This window comes from Antechinus flavipes, chromosome 6, assembly GCF_016432865.1.
Source record: "Antechinus flavipes isolate AdamAnt ecotype Samford, QLD, Australia chromosome 6, AdamAnt_v2, whole genome shotgun sequence".
Lineage (NCBI taxonomy): Eukaryota > Metazoa > Chordata > Mammalia > Dasyuromorphia > Dasyuridae > Antechinus > Antechinus flavipes.
This window is the reverse complement of record NC_067403.1, coordinates 163,962,327-163,970,383: the sequence shown is the minus strand read 5'-3', so window position 1 is coordinate 163,970,383 and position 8,057 is coordinate 163,962,327. Positions and strand designations below refer to the sequence as shown.

General features: G+C 34.2%; 1 long non-coding RNA gene across 1 annotated transcript in view; it reads right to left on the bottom strand.

The window, feature by feature from the left end:
• Positions 1 to 5,878: 5,878 nt before the first annotated feature.
• LOC127539869 (uncharacterized) overlaps positions 5,879 to 8,057 on the bottom strand; it is a 41,443-nt gene continuing 39,264 nt past the window's right edge. Inside the window, exon 2 of the long non-coding RNA XR_007948038.1 lies at positions 5,879 to 6,206. This is a non-coding gene — a long non-coding RNA (uncharacterized LOC127539869). The remainder of the gene's footprint in view (positions 6,207 to 8,057) is intronic.

Below are 8,057 nucleotides of genomic sequence, written 5' to 3'. Positions count from 1 at the left end.
AATCTGAGGCAGGAAAAGTGATTGGGCCCAAGTCAAATACCTAGAAAGTGTCAGACTGGACTTAAATTAAGAGCTTCCTGATTCCAGGTCAAATGCTCTATCCACTAGATTAACCTAGCTGCTGTTAAAACTGCCCGCTTTATCTATGTTTTTCATGTTTTACTGGTGACAAATTCAATGATGATCTAAATATTCCATGATGGCTTACTTTCTTCTTTTTTAGATCACTATTAATACAGAATTGTTCCCCTATTTCCCCTATTCATAAAAGCCTTCCCTATCTTCAAGCAAAACAAGTGCACATATTGGTCCTATTAGAAAAAATGTGTGCCCTCAGGTCCAATGATCAGGATATAGAGAATCATCTGCATCCAGAGAGAGGACTATGGAAACTGATATGGATCACAACATAGCATTTTCATTCTTTTTGTTGTTCACTTGCATTTTGTTTTCTTTCTTATTTTTTCCCTTTTCGATCTGATTTTTCTTGTGCCGCAAGATGACTGTATAAATATGTACACACATATTGGATTTAACTTATTTTTTACCATGTTTAACATATTTACATATTACATATTACATTACTTGCCATCTAGGGAAGGGAGTGGGGAGAAAGGGGAGAAAATTTGGAACTTAATGTTTTGCAAGGGTCAATTTTTAAAAATTATCCATGTATATGTTTTGAAAATAAAAAACTTTAATAAAAAATAAAATAGTAAACTTAGAGAAAAAATAAAATGTGTGCCTTGTTTTGTATTTCTAGGCCATGGTTTTCTTGATGAAACAATATCTCCATTTAAAGGAGTTTAGAGGCAGGGAGGTAGTGTAGTAGATATAGCACTGGCCCTAGGATTAGGAGGAACAGAGTTCAAATATGATTTCATACACTTGCTACGTATGAGGTATGAGCCGTGTGACCTTGGGCAAATCACTTAACTCTATTTGCCTTACCACTCTCCTTCCCCCCAAATAAAGTAGGAGATAACAAGAACATACATAATAATGTGCCCATATAAGGTAGGTACATTTATATGAGTTGTCTAAATGCCTCTATAAGATGGTATGATAGATATCTCTGAAATATGGTGTACCCCTTAAAGGTAGGCTGAAATTTCTGCCTTGAAAGGGGCAGAAGAAGGACCTGTGTAGGTGTCTGCTTCTTCATCTATCTTTTGGTTGTTTGATTTATATGGTACTGAATACATAAATTAGTTTTGATAGTACTGGTTTTTTTTTTTTAATGTCAGCACAATCTACACTGATTTCTGTAAAGAATATTTTATAGTTATAGTCATGTAGTTTCTGTGTATGTCTTGGTGAAGTGGGTTGTGATCCCTTTGAGAAACTGTATTTCCTATTGATTTGTGATTCCTTTCAGATTGATCTATGATTCCTTTCAGATTCCCAGCCCCTCCTGGCTGAGACATTTCAGTCCAGGAAGCCAGGGCGTTTGATTCACAAATCCTGGTCAAAAGCACCCCTTTGAATTCCAATAGGAGATTCTGCCTTGTCCTAGCTCCCACTGGAGCTGAGCCAACTTGGGCTCTCTCAGCCCCCCAGGTTCTGATCTGCTCCAGTTGTCCCAGCTTCCATTCGGCGATCTGCTCAGGTTTCCCAATCCCCACCAAGACAACCAATATAATGAGCTTCCATCAACTAAGGTCTTTGCAGATGGACTTTGGCAGTTCCCTTTACTGGCAGGACCTTCTGTCCACTGAAAACTGCATTCTCAGTGCAAAACTCCATTTTCCATAGATCTGTCCACTAGAATAATATTCTTTTCCAGTGCCATCCTCTCTTTATTCTCACTGATTTCTCTAATAAGACTTTATGCTTCCAATCCCCATAATAAACATCTTTTATCAATCTAGGTTTTGGGATCCGTAAATTCCTTTATGGAGAACCTCTGCGCCACCAGAAGGGTGTCCCCAAAACTCCTTATCTTTGTGCTGAATCCCAAGGAGTTTCAGGGGAGCCAAACCTATCCATTTGGCTCCCTGAACCCTGATCCTGCCAGTAGACCTTATCATTTAACTCCCTGACCACCAGAAACCCTAATTTCATTTTGGTTCCCCAAATCTAAACCTCAACTTTGGCAAATACTCTAGGAAGGATTTTATGAACTGTGAAGTTATCTTAAATAGAATTTCCTTTTCTATTTCTTCTTACTAGGTTTTGCTAGTAATAACAGATATGCTTATTGATTTAGGTAGATTTTTTGATATCCTGCAACTAATTGTTATGATTAATTTTAATTGATTATCTAGAGTTCCCTAGATAAGTCATCATATTATCTGCAAAAAAGTCATACTTTGGTTTCTATATTGCCTAGGGTTACTCCCTTAATTTCTTTTTTATTGCATTATTACCATAGCTAGCACTTTTAGCACTATGTTAAATAGCCATGGTGATAATTGATATTTTATTCCTGATCTTATTAGAAAGGCCTTTAGGTTATTTCCATTTAATATAATTTTGGCTCTTGTTACTTACTATGTTAAAGAAAAGTTCATTTATTACTACAATTTATAGTGTATATTTTTGTATGTGTGTTTTAAACATAAATAAGTGGGTTTTACCATGGTTTATTATGTTTATAGCTTCCTTTAAAAATTTTTTTTTAAATGTTTATACCTTCCTAAAATTGAACCAGGGCAGCTTGGTGACACAGTAGATAAGAGTGTTGGGCCTGAAGTGAGGCAGACTCATCTTTCTGAGTTCAAATCTGACCTTAGACCCTAGTAGTTGTGTGACCCCTGAGCAAGTCACTTCACCCTGTTTGCCTCAATTTTCTCATCTATAAAACGAGCTGGAGAAGGAAATGGCAGACCTTTGTAGTATCTTTGCCAAGAAAATCCCAAATGTAGTCACGAAGAATCAGACATGATTAAACAACAAAATATTGAGTCAACCTTGCTGTCTTGGTATAACTTTTGCATGGTTATAATATACAACCTCTTTGAGGTGGTTTTATAGTCAAATTGATAATATTTTAAAGGTTTTGTGTTGAATTCATTAAGATTCTTGCTTTGTAAGAACTAATTGCAAATAACTTTTCTCTTAATAGTTGATAAAATTCACTTGTAAATTCATCTGGTACTATTTTTTTTTTCTCTTTAGGAGGTCATTTATGGTTTCTCTAAATTCCTTTTCTAAAAATAATTCATCTTTACTCTTATCTGTTTCTTGTTCTGTAAATGTGGATTTATATATCATATTGTTATTTAGTACATATTAGACACAAATGTATAATATTTATTACTATATATGTTTATATATTATTTTATGCATATATATTAAGTATTCATCCATCTTGCTTAAATATCATTTTGTTGACCTAAAATTAAACAAGACAGTTTCTACTAATTACTTTATTTCTTCATTGTTGTTTCTTTTCTCATTTTTGACTTGGTCAACTTCATTTCCTTATACTCTTTTAATCAAGTTAGCTAATGGCTTAACTATTTTATTTAGTCTTTTTACCATTGTAGTTTCATTTATCAGTCTACTATTGGGTTTCTTATTGTTGATTTTCTTAACCACTTCCTGCCATTCAGATCCTCTTTCTCTCTGTCTGTTTCTCTCTGTCTCTCAGTCTCTGTCTCTGTTTCTCTCTCTCTCTTTCTCTCTCTCTCTCTCTCTCTCTCTCTCTCTCTCTCTCTCTCTCTCTCTCTCTCTCCCCTCTCTCTCTCCCTTTCTCTCTCTTTTTCTCTCTCTTTCTCTCATTGTTGATGATGAAAATGTTTAGAAACATAACATTTTCTCTTAGGATTGCTTTGTAACTCCAAAATTTTGATATGTGGTCTTTGTTTATATTCATTGATGAAATCCTTTCTTGTTTTCATGATGTATTTTTTGACTCACAATTTCTTTAGGACTAAGTTATTCTGCATTTAATTTTATTTTGTATTCTAAAGCTAAACATATTTTCACTTATCAAACAGAACACAAAATTGTATATTAAATTATGTCTCCATTTTGTATTGCTTGCTTTAAAACATATATATGTATATATTTCTACACAAAACTGTAAAAAATTGCCCTGTTTGTGATTTCTTTTGAATTTCCTTTTGTTCACTTTTGTGTATTTAAAAAAAATGTTTCAATGGCCTTCTCTTTTTTGTTACTATTATTTCTTGTTAGTATCACAATTATTTTCTCATCCCAACACTACCACCAATTAAGATTTTTTTTTAAACTTCAGTTATAAATAAGCATACTCAAGCAAAATAAATCTATATAGTAGCAATATTCAAAAATTTATGTTATTTCTATCACCTGTCTCAGGAAATGAGTAATATGCTTCAGCATAGGTCCTACTGAGATGGATAGTTGGTTATTGGTCAGTTGTTTTTGATGTCAGGGATCTTATGTTTTCTTTTCTTTGTTTTTCAATCTTTCAATTCTGTTCAATCATTTCTTACAGCTGCATGGAATCAGCTTGGGACCACCTCCCTAGCTAGTTTCTTATATAAGCTCTTCAATCTACTACCTCCAGAGATCTAAAACTATATGTCTTTCTGGTCATACTGAGACGCTATTGGCTTGTTTACCTATGTTTGCTTTCTGGATGGTTCCTTTTTCTATTGCTCATAGGTTTCTGATTGTTTTTTTTCCTTGTCAATTCCTGAGCTCAATAATTCATTGTAACTTTTCATTGAATTTCTTGATCATTATTTCATTTTCTGCAAATTTCAGGTTTTGTTATAGCAGGTATGTGGAAGGTCAGCTAAGTGTAATCGTGATGGACTTGGAATCAGGAAGACTCATCTTCCAGAATACAAATTCAGAATACTTATTGTGTGATCCTGGGCAAGTCACTTCACCCTATTTGCCCCAATTTTTCATTTGTAAAATGAGTTAGAAAAGGAAATGGCTAACTGTTCCAGTAACAGTAGCCCCAAAGGGGTCCATGAAGAGTTGTGCATGACCAAAAATAATTAAAACAATAACAAAATATGTTGGAGCTAGATAGTTGGTCTCCATTCAATCAGCTTTATTTAGGTCTGAGGGCGATATATTAAAATTCACAATTGATATAGTTTTCTATATATTTCTTCCTATAAATGCTTAACTTTTTTTAGATACTTAGATGTTATGCCATTTGGTGCACATTTATTAAGTATTCATATTAATTCATTGTCTATGGTAATTTCTTTTTGTTGATGGTTTTGAGTGTCGCCTTTTTTGAGATCTTAATGGCTCGTTTGATTTCAGCTGAAGTTTAATATAATTTGCTTTAATTTTAAGATTTAATATTTCAAGTGTTTCTTTTTCAAGTATTTTGTTAGGTTCTGCTTTTTTCTTTTTAAAAAAAAACTTGATATCTTTTATTATTATATTATCTAAATTTTTCTTGGTATTCTCCCCCTACTCCCAGAAAGCCGTCTCACATAATAAAGATTAATTTTTTTGATGAAAAAAATGAGAAGAAAATATCAGAAAATTCCACTGGAAAAAAAATCTAAAAACATATGCAAGGTTTCACACCCATGAATTGCCTCCTCTAGAAGGGGAGGGGGGGAGGGGGGGAGGGGGGGATATCTTTTTTTTGATAATCTTTGCCAATTTGCTGGATGTGAGGTAAAACCTTAAGATTGTTTTCATTTTCATTTCTCTTATTACTAATGATTTGGATCACTTTCTAATTCTTCTTTTGAAAACTGCCTGTTCATATCTTTTGACCACTTATCATTTAAAATACATTAATTCTGCTTTCTAATAAATTCTTTTACCTCCTTTATTTTATGGGTATGTAAATCTGAATTATCTTCACAGTTGTTATTGTAAATTGGGTATTTCCCTATGCCCTATCCTTTTATACTTTTGATACTTCTCTCTCTTTCTTTGCAAAGAAGTTGATGAGAGGCAAGTGAGCTTGACATTAATGGTTTTTATTTAATACAATCTGCTTTCTTCCTGCCACTTTCCTTCTCATCCACATACTCCATTCCTGATCACAAATTCTTCTCCTTTCATTTTTTCCATTTATTCTTCCTTTACAATCTTTTAGAGTTGGAGTTTGTTTTCCACAGGCTTCCTGATTTTCCTTCTCCTTCTGCTTCTTCCTCCTCCTCCTCTTCCTCTTTTTTCTTTTCTTCTTTTTCTTTCATCTTCAGCTCTTCCTCCTCCTCCATTTCTTCTTCCTTCTACTTCTCATTTTCCTCTCCTTCCCTTCCCCATTATAGACCTGATAACCATTTTACCTAGAAAATATATTTTTGTACACATAGTGACTAAATGTGAAGTAGGAAACATAGTTATATTTTCACATTAATCTCCCATAATGTTTTGTTTAATTACATTAATTCATACTGTCATTTTCATATTCATCCTTATGAGAATCCTTATCTTAAGATTTTTAGATTTTTTTTGTTTTTTTTAAAGCAGTTTTATGTGGAGAATGTAATTGGAGTTATTTTCAAAATTTTATAACATTGAATAAACAATTAGGTTTTATTTTAAAGCTAATGGAAAACTTCAGGGGAACAGATTAAAGGCTTGTTAGGTGATCTGTGGCTCACAAAGCCTTTGATACCTGGAACAATTATTTGCAAGAATTTGAGAAGCATAATGGGAGTGAGGAATGAAACACAAAGTCAACCAGATGTTGCATTCAAAGATCTCTCACTCTGTAATTCCTATGAAGTTTAAATGACCAAGACTGATGGAAGTGGGGTCAAAAGGTTTGAATAAGGGAATTCTTATCAATCTGGAACAAGTATGTACCAGAACAAGTAAAAACATAGTTTGGAAATCGAGTTCCTTCAGAACCAGCCAAGGGAGACTTATAATTAATATTATCTAGTGCAAAGGTTTCAGTTTTGCAGAGCCTCTTTTTAAGTATATAGGTCATAAAATATCTCTAAAGGAATAAACACTGACCTGGAAAAACAGGAACCTACAAGATATAACAAATTTTCTAAAATTTGGAGTTTATCACCATAACTTTGTAAAAATAATGCTTCTATGGCTAAATCATTTAACCATCTTACATGTGGATATATGGCTGAAGAGAACTATAACAAGAAAGATCCAAAAAAACTCTCAGAAGTTATTTGGAGATCACTGAACAGATAACCATGAACAAGTATTTAAAGATTCAGTCAGTCATTTCACACATGCCCCAGTTTTGTGCCATTCTGACCCTTTTGTTTTATGTACAAATCCAAGCTAGGAAGATTTAGGAACTATTATATGAAGAGAATGATGACCATCAGAAACTTATTTCTTTCTTTAACAGTAATAGTAATATCCAAAATTAATGCACCAGGGACAGCTAGTTGGTATAGTGGATAGAGCACCAGCCTTGAAGTCAGGAGGATCTCAGTTCAAATTTGGCCTCAGAGACTGAACACTTCCTGGCTGTGGGACCCTGGGCAAGTCACTTAACCCCAGTTGCCTCAGCAAAATAAATAAATAAATGAAATAAAAAGGTGACTCAAAAACAAATTAATGCACTGTCACAAGAATTTAACAACTAAGTATGTGGAGCTAAAACTCAAGTCTGACTAACTTTTTGAGACTGACAATAATCCACTGATATATTTTGCAAAGTGCCAAGTTAGATATTTGCCAAAGACAGCAAGTATCATTGAACAATGATGAAGTTAGCATCCGTTGTTCATCCTTTGGAATTGGGGAGGGTCAATGACATAATGACTTACACATGAATTAGATTTGTCAGACAGTATTACACAAAGTCATCAGCCTTACTCTCTCTTCCAGAATCATCAAATGTAGTGGCAGGACAAAAGTCAGAAGAGCTGGCAATGGCTTGGGAGGGACTGCCTTGGCATTTTTCATGTCTGAGCAGGCCACAAAGCTCACTTCAGCTGCCCTCATGGCCCCAGGAACAAATTGTGCCCATCTGCCTCTTCTGCCAGAGGAAGTCTTTACAAGCTTGGGATAGAAAAGCTTAAGTGACAACTTTGAGATCTGTTGGTCCCTCTCAAGCAAAATTAACCCATACACCAAGACAGTTTACTGGAGCATGTCACTGCATAACTGCCAGCCAAAGAAGACTAACATGGATTCTGAGGCTCTGTTGTTCACAT